This window comes from Oncorhynchus kisutch, linkage group LG25, assembly GCF_002021735.2.
Source record: "Oncorhynchus kisutch isolate 150728-3 linkage group LG25, Okis_V2, whole genome shotgun sequence".
Taxonomy (NCBI): Eukaryota; Metazoa; Chordata; class Actinopteri; order Salmoniformes; family Salmonidae; genus Oncorhynchus; species Oncorhynchus kisutch.
This window is the reverse complement of record NC_034198.2, coordinates 26190402-26212972: the sequence shown is the minus strand read 5'-3', so window position 1 is coordinate 26212972 and position 22571 is coordinate 26190402. Positions and strand designations below refer to the sequence as shown.

General features: G+C 39.8%; 2 long non-coding RNA genes across 2 annotated transcripts; one reads left to right on the top strand and one right to left on the bottom strand.

Moving 5' to 3' along the window:
- Positions 1-14126: 14126 nt before the first annotated feature.
- On the bottom strand, positions 14127-14849 carry LOC116357435 (uncharacterized). The gene is made up of 3 exons (XR_004205411.1): positions 14736-14849; positions 14514-14587; positions 14127-14175 (listed from the first exon to the last, which is right to left on the bottom strand). It is a non-coding gene; the product is annotated as an uncharacterized LOC116357435 (long non-coding RNA).
- Positions 14850-15756: 907 nt separating this feature from the next.
- Positions 15757-17300, top strand: LOC109870077 (uncharacterized). Its single transcript, XR_002252093.2, has 3 exons — positions 15757-15883; positions 16023-16073; positions 16168-17300. It is a non-coding gene; the product is annotated as an uncharacterized LOC109870077 (long non-coding RNA).
- Positions 17301-22571: the final 5271 nt, after the last annotated feature.

Sequence of the window (22571 nt, the reverse complement as noted above, 5' to 3'; positions counted from 1 at the left end):
CTTTCTGGAATGTTCTCCCATCTCCACAATGGAACTCTAGAGCTCTGTCAGAGTGACCATCGGGTTCTTGGTCACCTCCCTGACCAAGGCCCTTCTCCCCCGATTGCTCCGTTTGTCCGGGCAGCCTGGTCTAGGAAGAGTCTTGGTGGTTCCAAACTTCTTCCATTTAAGAATGATGGAGGCCACTGTGTTCTTTGGGACCTTCAATGCTGCAGAAATGTGTTGGTACCCTTCCCCAGATCTGTACCATGACACAATCCTGTCTCGGAGCACTACGGAAAATGTAATTTTAGTTTTTTGCTCTGACAACTGTTCATGACCAATCAATTGAATTTACCACAGGTGGACTCCAATCAAATTTCGTGCTATTCTATAGATGTTGTCATGTGGCAGATATATTTTTTGTTGCTGCAGATTTACAGCTAATATCCTGCAATTCTACAAATGTTTCTATGAGGCAGAGAAAAACGATGCAGTTTAAATACTTCAATGACAGTGCATTTATGTTTAAAAAAAAGTTTAAACATGTATCATTGGTGAAGTACTGTGGATACCAATATCCCTGAGCGTCTCCCAGGCCAATGTTACCCAGGGTTAAGAACATAAATTGTAGATTAATAATATTACAACGTATTGTATTACGCCATCTAAATGTATTCTACGGTTCCCTTTCCCAAAATATGTTTAATCTATTGTTCTTAGCAATATATTTTTTTAAAGCATATAAACAGTGCATTTGGAAAGTATTCAGACCCCTTGACTTTTTCCACATTTTGCTATGTTACAGCCTTATTCTAAAATTGATTAAATTGTTTTTTCCGTCATCAAGAAACACACAATACCCCATAATGTCAAAGCATAAACAGGTTTTTAGAAATGTTTGCTGATTTAAAATAAAACAAAAACTGAAATACAACATTTACATACATTTTCAGACCCTTTACTCAGTACTTTGTTGAAGCACCTTTGGTAGTGACTACAGCCTTCTTGGGTATGACGCTACAAGCTTGGCACACCTGTATTTGGGGAGTTGCTCCCATTCTTCTCAATACAGAAAAACTGAGTAGGTGTGTCACACCCTGGCCTTAGTTATCTTTGTTTTCTTTATTATTTTAGTTAGGCCAAGGTGTGACATGGGTGATTTATGTGTTTTGACTTGTCTAGGGTTTTTTGTAGATTTATGGGGTTGTGTTCTTTTAGGTGTCTAGGTAAGTCTATGTTTGCCTGGATTGGTTCTCAATTAGAGGCAGGTGTTTATCATTGTCTCTGATTGGGAGCCATATTTAGGCAGCCATATTCTTTGGGTATTTTCTAGGTGAACGTTTCCTGTGTCAGTGTTTGTGCTACACGGGACTGTTTTCGGTTTTCACGTTTCTTGTTTTGTAGTTGTGTTCATGTTGAGTTTTCCTATTAAAACCATGGACACTTACCACGCTGCGTTTTGGTCCGCCTCTCCTTCACAGGAAGAAAGTCGTGACAAGGTGTGTCCAAACTTTTGACTGTTACTGTATATAAACACCTACTCATTCAAGGGTTTTTCTTTATTTTTACTATTTTCTATATTGTAGAATAACAGTGAAGACATCCAAACTATGAAATAACACATATGGAATCATGTCGTAACCAAAGAAGTGTTAAGGATCTGCCCCTTTTTTTCAATTTTCACCTAAAATGACATACCCAAATCTAACTGCCTGTAACTCAGGCCCTGAAGTAAGGCTCTGCATGTTATTGGTACCATTTGAAAGGAAACACTTTGAAGTTTGTGGCAATGTGAAAGGATTGTAGGAGAATATAACACAATGGATCTGGTAATAGATAATACAAAGAAAAAACCAACCGTTCTTTTGTAAAAAAAAATACAGTCATCTTTGAAATGTAAGTGAAAGGCCATAATGTATTATTCCAGCCCAGCTGCAATGTAGATTTTGGCCCCAAGATGGCGGCAGTGTATGTGCAAAGTTTTAGACTGATCCAATGAAACATTGTATTTCTGTTAAAAATGTTGTATCAAGGCTGCCCAAATGTGCTTCATTTGATAAATTAATAACTTTTCATGTTCAAAACTGTGCACTCTCCTCAAACAATATCATGATATTATTTCACTGTAATAGCTACTGTAAATTGGACAGTGCAGTTTAGATTTACAAGAATTTAAGCTTTCTGCCAATATCAGCTATGTTTATGTCCTGGGAAATGTTCTTGTTACTTACAACCTTATGCTAATCGCATTCGCCTACGTTAACTCAACCGTCCCGTGGAAGGGACACCGATCCTGAAGAAGTTTTAAACAAACAAAAATATATTTTATATTTGAGATTCTTCAAATAGCCTCTCTTTACTTTGATGACAGCTTTGCACACTCTTGGCATTCTCTCAACCAGCTTCTTCTGGAATGCTTTTCCAACAGTCTTGAAGGAGTTCCTACATATGCTGAGCACTTGTTGGTTGCTTTTCCTTCACTCTGCAGTCCGACTCATCCCAAACCATCTCAATTTGGTTGAGGCTGGGGGACTGGAGTCCAGGTCATCTGATGCAGCTCTCATCACTCTCTTTCCTTACACAGCCTGGAGGTTGTTGGGTCATTGTCCTGTTGAAAACACATGATATTCCCACTATGCCCAACCAGATGGGATGGTGTATCGCTGCAGAATGCTGTGGTAGCCATGCTGGTTAAGTGTGCCTTTAATTCTAAATAAAGCACTGACATTGTCACCAGTAAAGTGTGCCCACACCTCCTCCATGCTTCACGGTGGGAACCACACATGCGGAGATCAACCTTTCACCTACTCTGCATCTCACAAAGACACTGTGGTTGGAACCCAAAAATATCAAATTTGGACTCATCATACCAAAGGACAGATTTCCACTGGTCTAATGTCCATTGCTCATGTTTCTTGGCTCAAGCAAATCTCTTCTTATTATTGGTGTCCTTTAGTAGTGGTTTCTTTGCAGCAATTCAACCATGGAGGCCTGATTCACGCTGTCTCCTCTGAGCAGTTCATCTTGAGATGTGTCTGTTACTTGAACTCTGTGAAGCATTTATTTGGGCTGTAATCTGAGGCTGTTAACTCTAATGAATTTATCCTCTGCAGCAGAGGTAACTCTGGGTCCACCTTTCCTGTGGCCGTCCTCATTAAAGCCAGTTTCATCATAGCGCTTGATGGTTTTTGTGACTGCACTTGAAGAAACTTTAAAAGTGATTGACATTTTCCAGATTGACTGACCTTCATGTCTTAAAGTAATGATGGACTGTCATTTCACTTTGATTATTTGATTATCTGTTCTTTTCATAACATGGACTTGGTATTTTACCAAATAGGGCTATCTTCTTTTACACAACTGATTGGCTGAAACACATTAAGAAGGAAAGAAATTCCACAAATGAACTTTTAACAAGGCACGCCTGTTCATTGAAATGCATTCCAGGTGACTACCTCATAAAATTGGTTGAGAGAATGTCAAGACTGTGCAAAGCTGTCATCAAGGCAAAGGGTGGCTATATATTTTGATTTGTTCAACACTTTTTTGGTTACGACATGATTCCATATGTGTTATTTTGTCACGCCCTGGTCTAAGTATTTTGTGTTTTTCATGTATTGGGTCAGGCCAGGGTGTGGCATGGGGTTTTTGTATTGTGGTGTGTTTTGTCTTGGGGTTTTGGTGTGTATGTATTGGGATTGTAGCTAGTGGGGTTATCTAGCAAAGTCTATGGCTGTCTGGAGTGGTTCTCAATCAGAGGCAGGTGTTTATCGTTGTCTCTGATTGGGAACCATATTTAGGCAGCCATATTCTTTGAGTTTGTCGTGGGTGATTGTCCTTAGTGTCGTTGTTCCTATCGCTTTGTTAATTTACACAAGTATAGGCTGTTTCGGTTTTCTTTGTTCTTTGTTTTGTAGTGTTTGTGTTAATTCGTGTTTTACATTGTTCATTAAACACGGATCGCAATCTACACGCTGCAGATTGGTCCGACTCTCCTTCACACCTAGAAAACCGTAACATATTTCATAGTTTGATGTCTTCCTTATTATTATACAAAGTAGAAAATATTAAGAATATAGAAAAACCCTGGAATGAGTAGGTGATAACAAACTTTTGACTGGTACTGTACGTACGGTCACTGTGTGGACGATGTCATCAATGCACTTATTGATCAAGCCGGTGACTGAGGTGGTATACTCCTCAATGACATTGGATGAATCCCAGAACATATTCCAGTCTGTGCTAGCAAAACAGTCCTGTAGCGTAGAATCCAATTAATCTGACCCCTTCCCTATTGAGCGAGTCACCGGTACTTCCTGCTTTAGTTTTTACTTGTAAGCAGGAATCAGGAGGATAGAATTATGGTCAGATTTGCCAAATGGAGGGCGAGGGAAAGATTTGTATACGTCTCTGTGTGTGGAGTAAAGGTGGTCTAGAGTTTTTTTCCCCCTCTAGTTGCACATGTGAAATGCTGGTGAGGTAAAATTGATTTAAGTTTGCCTGCATTAAAGTCTCCGGCCACTAGTAGCGCCGCTTCTGGATGAGCATTTTCTTGTTTGCGTTCTTAGTGCCAGCGTCGGTTTGTGGTGGTAAATCTACGGCTATGAAAATTATAGAGAAAAACTCTTCATATATAGTGTGGTCTACAGCTTATCATGAGGTACTCTACCTCAGGCCAGCAATACCTTGAGTCTACCTTAATATTAAACATCACGCACAAGCTGTTAGTGACAAATAGACACATACCCCCACCCCTCGTCTTACCGGATGTAGCTGTTCTGTCCTGCTGATGCACGGAAAACCCCGCCAACTGTATATTATCCGTGTCGTCGTTTAGTCAACAGAAGATATTACATTTTTTTTTATGTCCTGTTGGTAGGATAGTCTCGAACGGAGCTCATCTAGTTTATTCTCCAGATATTGCACATTGCCCAATAGAACAGATGGTAGAGGAGGGTTACTCACTCACAGATGAATTATCACAAGGCACACTGATCTGCGCCCACTGTATTTCCATATTTTCTTCATGCGAATGACAGAGATTTGGGCCTTGTCTGGGAGCAGCATTATGTCCTTCGCATCAGACTCATAAAAAAAAATATCTTTGTCCACTTCAAGGTGAGTAATCACTGTTCTGATATCCAGAAGCTCCTTTTGGTCATAAGAGACAGTAGCATCAACACTATGTACAAAATAAGTTACAAACAATGCAAAAGAAAACTAAATAGCACAATTGTTTAGGAGCCTGTAAAATGGCAGCCGGTGTCATTTAAGTAACCTGTCTTCTGTAACCATACCAAAGGTAACATAAAATAGTAATTTGAGTGTCCCAGATTTACACTTACTATGTTATGTCTAGTCTATGAGACAAGGCTGGTTTCATCCAGGTCCCATAACTCATGCATAAGGGTACTTAATGCGAGACAAAAGCACCTTCAAACTCACACCGTGCAGCCTGCAATGTGAGAAAATCATTCCTGTTTTGAGAGCCTCAGCCGGACAGCTTCAGTGGACATGCAACAGGTGATTTCTCAAATGTATGAATGATGAACAATAGTGTTTTTTGTCGGAATCTCAGCGAACCCGGCCAAAGACACGACACCAGTGATCATCACGATTATGCTCATGACTCTTCACTCTATCGTGTGTGTGCTTGGTCTGGTGTGGAATGTGCTTGCCATGTGTGTCATTATCAGGTAAGATAATGTTACAGGGTTTGGTTTTCCATTTATATTTCCGAGGTTGGACGTTAGCACGTTAGCATGTGGGGCACATGGATTGGTGTCACCTCATTAATCAGTATGTGTTGGTTTGTCATCTCGTTAGTGAGAATGTGTTTCACCTGGGCTGGCCCATTGCTCCAGTTCTCTTAAGAGATGGGGAGGGTTAACACCTTTAGTTGGCGCTCCCTGTTGGATTTCAAAAAAGGAAAAAATCCTTTATCTGATCTTCACTGCTTTTGTTTTGTTCCACTTTTTGATTTGCTTCCTGTCCTGTGTGGGTTTTTCTGTTTTCCTCTTCTTGGGCAAATTTAGTGGGCGCTCATGGCGGGTGTCTTTTAGTTCCCAGATGTGGTCTACTTTCAGTGGACACCCCATGAGTGTCTTTCAGAACACCTCCTAAAACCCCTTCTGGTTTGAGTGACAATTTCTGGTTCTCTTGCTGGGGAATGTAACAAAATGGGGGGGCTCGTCCAGAATCTTGTTTCCCATGAGTATGGTAGTCGCTCTAGTCACCTACTCTGAAGCTGCTGTGCCCAGATATTTGAGAGTTCAAAATACACTTTTGTGGTATAGTTTCTGTCACTGACATCCACCCTGAGGGGTTATAAGATTGTTAAATCTACTTGATGCACCCATCCCGTTAGCGGGATAATTTTCGTCAACATCCTCTGAATTGCAGAGCGCCAAATTACAATTAAATTACAAAAAATATAAAATTTTCATGAAATCACAAGTGCAATATAGCAAAACACAGCTTAGCTTGTTGTTAATCCACCTGGTGTGTCAGATTTCAAAAAAGCTTTTTCGGCAAAGGTATACCAAGCGTTTATGTAAGGACATCTCTCTCAGTAGACAAAACATTACAAACAGCTAGCAGCCAAGTAGATTGCTTTTCTGACTTTCGTGACCAATCAAATGAATCGCTTACCTTTGATGATCTTCGGATGTTTGCACTCACGAGACTCCCAGTTACACAATTTATGTTCCTTTTTTTCCATAAAGATTATTTTTATATCCAAAATACCTCCATTTGGTTGGCACGTTATGTTCAGAAATCCACAAGCTCGAGCAGTCACGATCAGGCAGACGAAAATTCCAAATAGTATCCGTAAAATTCGTAGAAACATGTCAAACGTTTTTTATAATCAATCCTCAGGTTGTTTTTACAATATATAATCGGTAATATTTCAACCGGGACTGTAGCTTCTTCAATAGGAGAGAGAGAAAAGCTGTTGCGCATGCAAAACGCTGATGGCACCCAGCCATACAATGACGCGATGTGATCTTTCTCGTCATTTTTCAAAATAAAAACCTGAAACTATGTCTAAAGACTGTTTACACCACAGGGAAGCCATAGGAAAAGAAATCTGGTTGATATCCCTTTAAATGGAGCGAAGACGGGCAATGGAACAGAGAGCTTTCAGGAAAAACAGCATTTATGGGTTGGATTTTCTGTTATACTCACAGACAATATTTTTGACAGTTTTGGAAACTTTAGAGTGTTTTCTATCCGGACTATCTGACTATTATATGCATATTCTAGATTCTGGGCCTGAGAAATAGGCAGTTTCATTTGGGTACGTTTTTCATCCAAACATCCAAATACTGCCCCCTAGTCTCAAGAGATTTTTAAGTAATTTAGAAAGTTGCATAAAAACACAGGCTAATAAAAAAAGCTATGGACTTTAAGTTGAAAGCATTTGTGGAAAAGCCTACATTGCAGATGCTAATTGCAAAGCATTATGACATCAAAGATGCACATGCTGATTCAAAAGCAGTAGTCAAAGAGTTAGTTTATACTGCCTAGGTGGAGGAAATCCTTCCGGAGAAGGAGGATGATGAAAAGGGTCCTACGGGTGGTTGAGTACACCCCATAGAGGTGCAACTGCGAAGGGTAGTCCTAAAGGCAAAATGGGAGCAACAGAAATTAGATTGGAGCACAAGGAAATACAAGATGAGCGTGCAGCCAAACAACAACAATAAGAAAGATAACAGCTAGACTAAAACAAGAACAAGAAGAACATGCCATTCAATGAAAAGAGACGGAGCTGGAAGCGCGACAAAGGGAGATAGATCCGGAAGTACTCTGAATCAAGTCAGACCATCCTGCACCCTCAAAAGAGTTTGATCTTGGTTGGAACAGCCGGCTTATACCGCCTTTTAAATGAAAAGGTGGTGGATGTACTGTATATTTCACTCTGTTTGAGCAGATTGCCACATCCCTAAAATGTCCACGAGACATTTGGTCACTCTGTTCTTGTGGGAAAAGCTCTGAAAGTGTATCCTGCTTTTATCTCTTGACCAGAGGTCAGAATATGACACTGTTAAAACTGTTATTCTTCGGTCTTAGGAGTTGGTCACAGTGGCATACAGACAATAGTTCTGTAAATTATGAGCATGTTAAAAAAAAATATATATTTCACCTTTATTTAACCAGGTGGGCCAGTTGAGAACAAGTCCCAGGTTGTTATAGCCTACAGCTCCCAGACAAGTGTCCTGATGGTCCTGATGGTTAGTGGGCTAGCCTGATGGTTAGTCTTTGTAAATTCCATGGTAGGCTAATAGGAAAACAATTGACAGTAACCCGCCATAAAAGGGGATACCAAGAGGAACCTGTTGCCTTTTAGATAAGGTTGAACATTATGCTGTAAATGTAAAGAAACAGGTTGTTGATAGACTAATATTGCAACACTTTTAATAATTATTCTAAAGAGAGCATGTGAAGGAATGGCACCGGGAGTTAGGAGCACGTAAATTATGATATTGATCTTTAAATGGCTACATTATTCAGCCTGTGTAATTCATTAGGGAATATATTGCAACTATGTGCGGAAGACCATTCTTAAAAATTACAATATTATATACATTTTTTTTTATATAGGCTATCAGAGCATTGCAGCCATGTGTAATTTAATTTAGCCTCGTCACAACGGAATGCTGCAAAATAGAGCATTTTACTGCAATCACATGTCAGTCAGACAATTACGTGCCATCAAAAGACGGACGACCCGAAACCAACGGATTTGGATTCGACCATAATGCAACGGATTTCCAGACCCCTGTGGAGTCACCATCATAACATTACCTGTCAAATAAACCATTGATGTGGCACAGTAGAAAGCAATTGGCTACATAAAAGTTTGACATCATTTGTCATTATTGGTATAGTCATTACGGGAATTTTTACTAGGATTAAATGTCAGGAATTGTGAAAAACTGAGTTTAAAGGTATTTGGCTAAGGTGTATGTAAACTTCCGACTTCAACTGTAGGTATTAGGGTCACTGATGTTACAGTCAGACCTCACCTTGGTGTAGGCCATACCCTGGTCTTTACCCTTTCACAGAAGAATAATTCACTAGGGTAATGGCTCAAGATAAATGTATTGCAAGAGGAGCCTGTGATCTGCCCTAGTGAAACTGAGCAGCACACTGGCCTGCATGGAAACATTGAGAGGATGGATTGGCCATGAGACTGCTGATAGCTTTACATGGTAACATGTTACTTTTTGTATTTATTTTTTATTAAACAGCTTCACTAATGTCCTTGATATTATACCGAAGCAGTTGAGAGCCTAAAGTCTTGAATTATTGGAGCATCTCGATTCACCAGCCAATGATGATGCTTTTCCATTGTCTTAAAACACAACCTTCACATACACCACTCCATCAGATTCTTCTCTCTTACTTGTTTGCAAGCCCTGTTTTTTAAGAAAGGACCACATTACAGTAAACGACAGAGACAACCCTGGAAAATTAAATTGCATCTTTCACACAGAAATGTCTTTAGCATGAGAGATCCAGGTTGCATTGACAACAAGGCAAGTACACTTCAGTGGAGTTCGTAATTCACTTATGAACATGGCCGGACTAACCACATCATGGGCCCTGGGCAAAAACATTTTGGGGCCCCCTCATGGCGGTGGAGAAGCAAAAAGCTTACTTCCTGCTATTCTAGAAATGTTTCTATGGTTTATGCCATGTTTATGCCATGTCTAGCCTTTTGGGGGTCCTAAGCAAGATTTGTTGGGGGCCTCCCCTCTTGCCGCCAAAATAATGTCAAGGCACTGTTCATGAAACAAACTGTCAGTGAACAGTCAGCTGCTGAGCTTTCTCATTTTTTATTATTTTAGTATTTCTGACCACAGAATGTTTGCACAACTAAATTTGAAATTAAAATACAGATTTTCGAAATTGCACCTTAGGTATTCTTCAGTTCAAAGTCCAACTGTTTTCCTCAAATCAAAGTTTATTAGTTGCATACACAGTTTAGCAGATGTTACACCAGGTGCAGCAAAATGTTTGTATGCCTGGCTTCTGGGCCCCAGGCGTATGTCTCTTTTTGTCAAGAAACTTTTTGTGGAAGGTACTACGCAGTTCACAGACCCCCTCGCGCACTCAACGTCGTCGAGATACGTCGATTTTCCTTGAATCGTTTATTAAAGAATGTGAAACAATGTTGTCGGTTTTCTGCTTTTCATTAAATTATGCATAGCTGTTCTTTATATGGCCTGAAATAAATGTGTTCATACTGTATGTACGTGTTCGTATGGGCATAATATTATTATCATGCGGAAAAAGGCCGACATTTCGATGTTTCAATAAAAAAATACTCTGTCACATGACTATAAAATGGAAACATTGTGATTTGAGATTTTAGAGGCACAAAGTAACCATCATCATCATTATCATTATTCACATCATTCCAATCATTCCAATTCAATGAAGTCACAATTATCAGCCTTCATATTGACATCAATGAACAGGCTTTCCAAGTGAGGAGAGACATGGGTAGGCCTACCAACAGAAAACACCTGAAAATCTAAAAGGATTTTGACATTTGTACCACAGAATACATCATGGGAAAATCTAAAGAAATCAGCCAAGACCTCAGAAAATATAATTGTAGACCTTGGGAGCAAAGGTACCCTTGGGAGCAAAGGTACCATGTTCATCTGTACAAACAATAGTACGCAACTATAAACACCATGGGACCACGCAGCCGTCATACCGCTCAGGAAGGAGACACATTCTGTCTCCTAGAGATGAACGTACTTTGATGCGAAAAGTGCAAATCAATCCCAGAACAACAGCAAAGGACCTTGTGAAGATGCTGGAGGAATTAAATAAAACGTGTAATAAGTCAATTTAAAGTAGGACTATGTAAATTTGGCCTATGTTATTTCATTTGGAATTGTTATGATCCAGAAATGGTTGGCTATTTCCAAAGAACAGAGTACCATATTTGAGTTGACTGTATAAGCTATTATATTTGAGATCTAGCTTCAACTGTAGCCCTTTCCTGCAGTCAATGTCCAAAAGCACCCCCTTTGGCCTCAAGGGGGGGACTGTTATCAATATTTTTCTTAATTTCCTCATTAATAAAGATGATTTATTACCTCAACGAAAATCAGGTGTGTCAAACAGTTTTGTTATATTTCAGTCTTCTGGGATGTATATAAAATGTAATATTGGGAATGCAAACTCAGTATTGAAATCATTTCAACTCTATATCTGACATGTAACAGGTGTCTTCTTTTTTTAAAGCCCATAATCATGTGTGTGAGGTGTATACTTTTGTTTAAAAATAGATTTGTTCAAGACCAAGAATCACTCTGTGTGATCCTGATTTAGCCCACTGCAGTAAACGGTTTCTAAGGCAAGGGCATCTTTTTAAACCATTTTGATACTCACGTCGTCTTGATAATATGAATGAGAATGTAGTCCATTTTGTTTTGAAATCCGTATTTGTCTCTCTCTTCCCATTGTTTCCATTTTCAATAAAAAGAATATAACATTGGAACATTGTAAAGTGCTACCCGACCCTGCCTGGCAAGGACAGAATAGAATAAATGACAAGGAAATACATATTTTTAGCTTTTGAACCAGCTTTATTAATGTTATAAAAAGGATTTTCGATTCCAAATTATTTTCTGAATCAGCTGATGATTGTTGATGCAGGGTTCAAGTTCAATGTCTAATTTCACAGATACATGCTTATTATATTGGAAGACAAACAACGCTGCCATTAATACAAGGAAGTGTTTTACGTCACATGTAAAATGTTATTATAATGTTTTAAAATGTTACATTCCCATGATGCCCAAAAGACAGTTCTAGTTTTAGGAATACATATTTAGATGTAAAATAATAATAGGCACAGAAACTAAATAAATATTTTTTAGTATTTCATTAACTTAAGATTGTCACCAAGACAGGCACACAGTCCAGACAGACAAACAGTACAGTAGGCTGTACAAGGAGAGTATATGCTGTTTTAAGATACAGTATTTAAGAGAATGAATGCAAATGTATGCTGCTAATGGACAATAACTAGGTCCAATTCATTACTTTTGAAACTATCCTCTTTGATTTTGATTGTCCAGCTATCAAATTGCAAGTCGTTCATATGTAATAATCTAAATATTCTGCTTAAAAAGATCTTGCACTGCTGCCCTCCGCATTCATTATTCATAGAGGAGGTCGGAACAAGCTGCAATGGAACCCTAATTTATCCTCTCTGTGCATAAAAAAAATGTCCTGGCGCATGAAGGCTACACCTACAGACAGGAACAACAGACCGCAAATAAGTCCTTCTGGAAGTGCACCGAATATGAGGCTTTCAAATGCAGAGGTCGCAAAGCCCTCACTGATGGGGTTATCCCTTTATAAAAAATGTCCAACAGGAATCCTGCACAAAAAAATTCAGTTAAAGGCATTTCAGTTCAATTTCAGTTCAATTTCAGTTGAAGGCATGCAGTTGTACAACTGACTAAGTATCCCCCCTTTCCCTTTCCCTTATTTGCGGTATGTTGTGTCCGTATAGGAAATAGGAAGAACTGCAGGATATCCCAACAAGATTTCCGGGGCAACTTTCCTGTAGGACAATTCCTGCAGGGTCCTGTAGGAAAACAATCCTGCAGGAATCCTGCAGAATTTATATCCTGCAGGATATTCCATATTCAAGGGCCATTTTCCTGAAGCACAACCTGCTAGATTCCTTCCCCATCCTTCAGAGAATTTCATGTAGAACAATCCACATTCTTTAAAAAATATGGACAGATTGCACAAGATATAAGATTGCATGGAAATGTTGTTATCCAATGAAGCAACGGCTGACATGTTTGATTGCCCAATTCACCAGCACTGCATAAAAGAGGATTCCTAGGAGATAAAAAAATTAAATTGAATAAATATGGTAAAAGCATATTTTGTAACAAGAGTGAGAGTGGTCTCATCACATTAACAGCTTATGTGTATTGGTGTGAAGGGAACCGGATGTTTGCAATGGTAAACTTGTAATGACAGACGCTGGGAGACAAGAAGCAATTAAAGGGAGTGAATATTTAAGGAATAAACAGACAAGAAACAAAATACGAACAGCGTCTGGACAAATCAAATCAAATCAAATCAACTTTTATTTGTCACACACACATTCCCATTGGTTCTGGGAACGAAGCCAGAAGTTTCCTGACCATTAAAACATAACGTTTTTTAAAATGTTTTCAGAACGGAAGTGAAAATGTAGACTTTTCTGGGAACTAACATTTTTAGGTCGCAGGGAATTTAAGATAATGTTTTTCTATAGTTCCCTGATTGTTTTTTGGGAGGGGGGGTTATTAACATTTTGAGAAAGGAAATGATAGGTTATGTAATAATGTTCTGAGAACATGTTTAGATTTTCATTTTAGTCATTTAGCAGACATCCTTATCCAGAGCGACTTACACTCTTAAAATAGCTTGGTGGGACAACCACATATCACAAGCATAGTAAGTACATTTTTTTCAATAATGTAGCTGCTAGTAGTCAAATCAAATTTGATTTGTCACATACACATGGTTAGCAGATGTTAATGCGAGTGTCGCGAAATGCTTGTGCTTCTAGTTCCGACAATGCAGTAATAACCAACATGTAATCTAACTAACAATTCCAAAACTACTGTCTTATACACACAAGTGTAAGGGGATAAAGAATATGTACATAAAGATATATGAATGAGTGATGGTACAGAGCGGCATAGGCAAGATGCAGTAGATGGTATCGAGTACAGTATATACATATGAGATGAGTATGTAAACAAAGTGGCATAGTTAAAGTGGCTAGTGATACATGTATTACATAAAGATGCAGTAGATGATATAGAGTACAGTATATACGTATACATATGAGATGAATAATGTAGGGTATGTAAACATTATATTAGGTAGCATTGTTTAAAGTGGCTAGTGATATATTTGACATCATTTCCCATCAATTCCCATTATTAAAGTGGCTGGAGTTGAGTCAGTGTGTTGGCAGCAGCCACTCAATGTTAGTGGTGGCTGTTTAAAATGGCCGTGAGATAGAAGCTGTTTTTCAGTCTCTCGGTCCCAGCTTTGATGCACCTGTACTGAGCTCGCCTTCTGGATGATAGCGGGGTGAACAGGCAGTGGCTCGGGTGGTTGTTGTCCTCGATGATCTTTATGGCCTTCCTGTAACATCGGGTGGTGTAGGGACACATAACGACATTAATGCTGACTCGGGAAAGAAACTGAGTAAGTGACAGATATAGGGGAAGTAATTAATAATGTGATGAGTCCAGGTGAGTCCAATGAAGCGCTGATGCGCGTAACGATGGTGACAGGTGTGCGTAATGATAAGCAGCCAGGCGACCTCGAGCGCCAGAGAGGGGGAGCGGGAGCAGACGTGACAAAACTTGGTGATAGTTGGTTTTAATATGGCTGGTACACCAAAAACATATGTTTATGCGTGTGTTGTAGGCTCCGTTTTAAAGGGAGAAATAAGAGGCTGAAACTGTGTGTGGTGTTACCTTCGCCTGAATAGCTGTCCAGTGCTGCCTTCTTTGGTAGTCAGTCTCACTGTTGTTCACAGGCCCTGTCTTAACTGGGGAGGACAGGAGAGAGATGAGAGGGGAAGAGTTCAGTGTGTGTGTGTGCGTGGCTGAGTTTGAAAATAGTTAGGAAAGGGGAGAAATGAGAGGGACAGAGGTTGCAGTATATACTGTAACAGCTGAAACTGTGTGCTGTGTTACCTTTGCCTGCATGGCTCTCCAGTGCTGCTGCCTGTATTAGTCAGTCTCACTGTTGTTCTAACTGGGGAGGAGAGAAAATAGATGAGAGGGGCAGAGTTCACAGGATATAACAGCAGAAACTGTGTGTGTGTGTGTGTGTGTGTGTGTGTGTGTGTGTGTGTGTGTGTGTGTGTGTGTGTGTGTGTGTGTGTGTGTGTGTGTGTGTGTGTGTGTGTGTGTGTGTGTGTGTTACTTAACAACTAACAGTTAGGTCGTACTTACCAGAATAATACATACTATCATAAATACAACTCAATGAAAGGGGTCGTACTAGGAACAGAAAAATACTTGATTGTTGTTAAACATCATTATTAAGCCCATATAAGCATTATTACTAATAGGCTGTCAACTCAGTCACATGGGTAATGATTTGTCTGTGTAATGATATACTATTAAACATGTTTTAAAAAATGTTGAAGGCACAACTTCCCTTTTCCTTTTATTAAATATTGATGTTATTTTCTCTCTATGCTGAAATAAAAAAAGGGAAGTTGGTCCAAACCATGCAAAAGGGCTCATTGAAGTAAGAACACTAAAAAGCTCAGGTCTTGTGGAGCACCCCACACAAGCCTCTGTTACAGAAGAAAAAGTTAAAAAGCTGAGGAGGGGAAGCGAAGCAAAGGAGTCTGCAAAATGACTGCAAAATGACAAAAAAATGTAAATAGCATAAGAACACGACATATGCCATGGGAAAATGTGTAGAATTGCAGGAAATTAGTTTTAAAACTGTAGTTTCTCTCTCAGCACCATGATAATATATGTAGAATTGCAGGAAACTAGATTTAAAACTGTAGAATGTTATCCTCCCCATGGCAAAATGTGTGGAATTTCAGGAAATTGCTTTAAAACAGCTAAATGTTGTCTCTGCGGACTAGAGGGCTTCTAAAACCATGCCATTGGCCACGCCTACTACCATCCTAGGGGAAACACTGTTCTGGGTATCTTGGTTAACTATTTTAATCTCCTTTTCAATGTCCTCTTACCTATTCTGCCCATTCATTTAATCTAGCCTATAGGCCTAGTTATGGAATTGAAGGCCTACCTCCAAGAACCTACGCCAGTCCCAAGACGGATGAAAAGGAGATGACCACGGGTCAACAACAAGAAAGGTAGCTACTGTATGATTTTATAATGTACCTATATGGAATTAAAACAGTCTACACTAAAACTGTCTACTGATAATGATGATTGGTTGTATTTTGTCTGTGTTATATCCTTTATCATCTCATCAACATATACCCTCCTTAGATTGGAAGAGGAAAATGGCTTATAAGCTGTGGCTGCAAGTATTCCACTCAGGTAAAACAGCATAGCAGTGTTACACACTCACTTCTTTCTGAAATGTTACTGACAGTTGCAACAGTCACCTGACATACATGGCTACTCCCCATAGGACAACACGTCCAAGAACGACGTCGATCGCCACGGGACCCCAGACCGCCAGCATCCGTCCATTCAGGTAAAACAACATAGCAATTGAAATTGCATGAACTTAGAATGTAGACTGACACTATTAAACAGTAGGGAATTGGTCACAGAAGGGACTTGAACTCTCAAACTTTGTGGTGAAAAGTAACTGCAATGATCACTTAGGTAAAATGGGAATGTAGTTCCTCAACAGGTCAGATATTTGGGGATAGTGTTTAAAATATCCACTGCGCAATATATTTAATACTGAGTGCCTAACAGAGACTCATACGGTCACATTTTTTAAAAACTTGGTATGTCTTGGCCAGGATCAAACACCCAACCTTTTGATTTCAAAACAGAAACTCTTACCACAAGACTACAGGGTAGACTCAATACATTGGAACAATACCAAAGTACAGGTTGATTACTGAGAGGTTCAGGTAGTCAACAGTTTTTGTTGGCTGTCTTCTCCTCTGTTTCATTATTCTCCTCCTGCATTTGTCTACTTTCTGTTCCACTGTCGGTTTCTTAGTGATCTGCCTTACTTCATTTGAACACTACGGCTATAAGCCTCCTTCTGAACAGGGTATCTGTTGTGCTTACAAGGAGACAACGCAGGTGGAGACAACACAGATGGACAAGGCAGGGACATCATAAATCAAGTTGGAGGACAAGGAGGGGGGGAGAAAAGGCCAAATCTATCCAAATGCAAAAAAAAACTGAAGATGAGTCTCTGCTCTCAATACTCTGCTATGCTCTAAGACATACAACCACGAAGATAGGTCTTAGTGATTTATTGGACATTACAAATCTCCATTGTCCAGAGAGGACACACAGCGTTTCCAACAGTCTCTACAGGTTTATTAAGTATTTTGACTGTAATGACACTTTTGAAATGCAGTATATTTGTCCAACATGCCAGTATTTATATTTGGCAGTGAAGTTCCAGATCATTGCTCATCATCTGGTTGCCTCCCTGGGGATATGCCATATCTATCTTGTCACGAGTGGATCAGTGTTCATGAAATTGTCAGTCAAAAAGCAACTAGAGGAAAAGTTATCAGACCCCAAATTCTGTGACGCATTAGAATATAAGTATTGTAGGTCCAAGAGCAGCCCAGATAGTATAGATGACATCTATGATGGTGCACTATGCAAGTCAATAGATGCCCTTAATGACACTGATTTGATTAACCTTTCACTCATAGAATGTGGATGGAGTTACAATATTCAAGTCCTCCCCCTTTCGCTCTGGCCCCTACAAGTCACAGTTAACGAACTTCTTCCGAACCTAAGAGCGAAGCACATCATTCTTGTGGGGCTGTGGTTCGGGCCAGAGTCCAGAAATTACTTATTTCCTTCAGCCCTTTGTGGATGACTTTGTTTCACTTGAGGGTGAGGGCTTGACATGCCAGTTGAGAGGGACACCCACAAATGTGTGTACAGTTGACTATGTATTTGTGATTCCCCTGCTCGCTGACTATAAAATATAAAACAATTCAATAGAATATAAAACAATTCAATGGTGAACATGGGTACAACTGGTGCTATCACAAAGGAGAAGTGGTAGAAAAGGATAATGGGTTCACTAGAGTGAATCTGCTTGAGAGTGAGCCAGAGCCACGCACAGACACTAAACACCGCAGAGAGGTTGCCTTGGTGGTGGAGTCAGGGAACATTATACATGGTGTTAAGGGCCTTTAATGTTCCTTACTATTTTAAACATGATTGCAGGGTTTGCTTTTGATTACATGCACAGCATCTTGCTTGGCATATGTCGGCAAATGACTACACTGTGGTTTGAGTCCTGGTACATTGGAAGAGAAATAGAGCACAAAAACAAAATATTGCTTGAAAACACCTCTAAATGTGACAAGACCCCCACGCTCAATTCATTTACTCAAATATTGGAAAGCCACAGAGTTCTGCCACATCTTGCGGCTCTATAGCCTCTCTGTTTAAATGGGATTTTACCCAGGCAGTACTTGCACCATTTACTGCTACTGGTGCAGGGTACCTATTGTCTACTGAAAGACACAGTTACCTATCATAACATTGCCATGGCTGAGATGTTCTTTCGAGAATGTGTTATTAGGTTTGAACAATTGTATGGGAATTGTCATATCAGCTACAATGTCCACATACTTTTGCATGCACCTACATCTGTCCAAAACTGGGGACCTTTATGGGATCAAAGTGCATTCATCTTTGAAAGTAGTAATGGGAGACTAGGTAAACTCTTCCATGGCACTCAAGGTGAACATGGGTACAACTGGTACCAGGATAAATAGTGGAAATGTTCACCATCTACCAAGACATTCCGAGACTACTCACTATTAGTAGACCCAGTGATGACAACAAGATTCACAGTAAGAGACCTCGAGACAGGAGGCACTACTTCTGCGATTCTTAAAAAGAATAGCATTTCAAATTAGGTTCAATTAATCAAAGGCACAGACATCCGTACCCCCTGTGTTTACCTGAAAGACATCCCAGGTGTACAAGGGAACTGCATCTGCTTACAGCCCAACAAATGGGAAGTAGACTGAGAAAGGGTTGAACCACTTAACTTAACTGTAAACGTTTTATTTTTATTTTGGATGTATGAATGAAGGTGTTTCTTAAACTGGCAGCCTGATATATAAATGCATTATTACATTGACTGTGGGTCTACTGAAATCATTATCAATTGTGTTGGTATCTAACAAATAAAAATAGCCTACAATATATTTATTGCATGTGGACATTGTAATTTATTACACTTCTCATCTGCTGAGTTGAAATGTCTGATAAATGTCTGATACCATATTTCAAAAGTCTATTTTCTCTGTTGTCACAACATACTATATCACAAATCCTGTAGTTAACTTGAAATGGCAAATAATCCTGTACAAAAATCAAAATCCTGTAGGTTTCAGTCCTGCATGATCCCTGCAGGAATGTACTTGGTCCTGCAGGAATTGCAATATTCTGCGGGAATATCAAAATCCTGCAGGAATATCAAAATCCTGCAGGGTTTGGTGCAGGATTTTCAACATTTCTGCAGGACAGGTCAGCATCAGGGACACCTGCACAATTTTTTTACACTTTTTTATAAGGGTATCCAATTTATCTGGAGAACACAACCATATCTTGGACAATGATCGGATTTGGATCCAAAAGGTGATGATGAATGGCTTGAAGGAGAGAAGCCTGGAGACCCAGGAAGAAACTGACCAATGTGTGGACTATGGCTTGCCTGTCTCTATTTGGAGAAAAAATACATTGTAGAAACTAAATATGTGCCTATATATAGTATAGGCTGTTTTTAGCCTTCAGCCTTTATATAACCATATGAACAATTTTATAGTGCCTTAAGAAAATATTCACACCCCTTGACTTTTTTCACATTTTGTTGTGTTCCAGCCTGAATATAATATTTATTAAATATAGATTTTGTGTCACTGGCCTACACACAATATCCCATAATGTCAAAGTGGAATTATGGTTTTAGAAATGTTTACAAATTGATAAAAAATGAAAAGCTGAAATGTGTTAATAAGCATTCAACCCCTTTCAAACCTTTTCAACCCCTTTGTTATGGCATGCCTAAATAAGTAAAAAATGGGATTAGCAAGTCACATAAGTTGTCACGCCCTGACCTTAGAGAGGCTTTTTATGTCTCTATTTGGTTTGGTCAGGGTGTGATTTGGGGTGAGCATTCTATGTTTTTGTCACGAACCCCGCTTCCTGAGTCTGTGTTTGCCTGTGTTTCTGTCCTGGAGTGTGTTTCCGGTGTCCTGGAACGCACCCTGTCTGGTTGCCGGGCAGATTAGCTTGTTGGGAGATCGATGTTCACCCGCACCTGTATCCCATCAGTAATCTGCACACCTGTCCTGATCATCACCTCTCCCCTTCAAAAGCTCTGACCTGACATCCATTCCCTGCCGGATCGTTAGCCATGAACAGTATGTTGTGCCATAGTATCAGCCTCAAGTTGGATAGAATTTGTTTTGTTGTTTTGTACGTCTTGCTTGCCTTCAACTTACCTCCGTTTGTTCTGTCTTCAGTTACTCACCCGGATCATTTACCCCATTCCCGCCTGGTCATCGGAGGATTCCGCTTCCCCATTGGATCCACCTATTTACTCCCATCAACTCACCACCGCTGCCCGCTACGCCACCTGGATGTATCTACCCACTCACATTCACTTGTAAATAAATACTCACCTTCTTCCTACTCTCCTTGTCCTGGTCTGCTTCTGGGTTCGATTTTGAAGAAACGTGACAGTTTTGTTTTCTATGATTTTGTGTTTTGGCCGGGTTTGGTTCTCAATCAGGGACAGCTGTCTATCGTTGTCTCTGATTGGGAACCATACTTAGGTAGCCCTTTTTCCCTCCTTTCGTTGTGGGTAGGTAACTTTGTTTGTGGCACTAAAGCCCTGTAAGCTTCACGGTTGTTCATTTTGTTTCTTGTTTTGTTGGCGTCATTCCAAAATAAAGAGGAAATGTAAGCTCACCACGTTGCGCTTTGGTCCACTTCTTTTGACAGCCGTGACAGAATTTGCATGGACTCACTCTGTGTGCAATCATTGTGTTTAATATGATTTTTTTTAATGACTACCTCATCTCTGTACCCCACACATACAATTATCTGTAAGGTCCCTCAGTCGAGCAGTGAATTTCAAATACAGATTCAACCACAAAGACTAGGGAGGTTTTCAATGCACCGCAAAGAAGGACACTTATTGGTAGACGGGTAAAAATAGCAGACCATGAATATCCCTTTGAGTATAGTGAAGTTATTATTACACTTTGGATGGTGTATCAATACACCCAGTCACTAAAGATACAGGGGTCCTTCCTAACTCAGTTGCCGGAGAGGAAGGAAACTGCTCAAGTATTACACCATGAGGCCAATGCTGACTTTATAACCGTTAGAGTTTATTAATGGCTGTGATAGGAGAAAACTGAGGATGGATCAACAACATTAAAGGCACTAAAGTAATAACAAATGGCTTAACTTTTTATACAAAGCGTTATATTTTGGGAAAATCCAACACAACATCAGTTAGTACCATATTTTAAAGCATGGTGGTGGCTGCATCATGTTATGGGTATGCTTGTCATTGGCAAGGACCAGGGAGGTTTTTAGGATTAAAATAAACGGAATACAGCTATAAGCACAGGAAATGCAAAATCCTACTGGAAAACCTGCTTTCCAACAGACACTGGGAGACAAAGTCACCTTTCAGCAGGACAATAACCTAAAACACAAGGTGAAATCTACATTGGAGTTACTTACCAATGAATGATCCTGAGTAGCGAAGTTACAGTTTTTACTTAAACCGGTTTGAGAATCTTAAGTTTGCCGCCATTGGACTCTGGAGCATGGAAACACATTCTCTGGATTGATTAATCATGTTTCACCATCTGGCAATCCAACTGAGGAATCTGGGTGTGGAAGATGCCAGGAGAATGGTACCTGCCTCAATGCATAGTGCCAACTGCAAAGTTTGGTGGAGGAGGAATAATGGTCTGGGGGTGTTTTTCATGATTCGGGCTAAGCCCATTAGTTCCAGTGAAGGGAAATCTTAACACTACAGCATGCAATAACATTCTAGATGATTCTATGCTTCCAATTTTGTGGAAACAGTTTGTAGAAGACCCTTTTCTGTTTCAGCATGACAATGTCCTGTGTACAAAGCGAGGTCCATACAGAAATAGTTGTCGAGATCGGTGTAGAAGAACTTGACTGGCCTGCACAGAGGCCGGACCTCAACCCAATCGAACACCTTTGGGATGAATTGGAACGCCGATTGCAAACCAGGCCTAATCACCCAACATCTGTTCCCAACCTCACTAATGGTCTTGTGGCTGAATGGAAGCAAGTCCCCACTGCAATGTTCCAACAGCTAATGGACAGACTTCCCAGAAGAGTGGAGGCTGTTATAGCAGCAATGTGGGGAACAACTCCATGTTAATGCTCATGATTTTGGAATGAGATGTTCGACGAGCAGGTATCCACATACTTTTGGTCATGTACTGCATGTAAATGAGATCATTCTGTATTTCATTTTCAATACATTTACGAAATAATCTAAAAACACGTTTTCTCTTTGTTATTATGGGGCATTGTGCATAGACAGGTGATAGAAAAATATATGTAATCCTTTTTGAATTCAGCCTATAACACAACAAAATGTGAAATAAGTCAGGGGGTATGAATACTTTCTGAAGGCACTCTATTAGAGCCATACTATATTAGAGCCATGCGTGATTTAATGAAAAGCAGTAAACATACACATTGTTTCATTCTTTAATAAAAGACTCATAAACACAATCATGCAATAAATAGGCTACAGCTTGCTTCAGAGCTTCCCCAGCGCTTCACAGCTTCCCCAGGAAA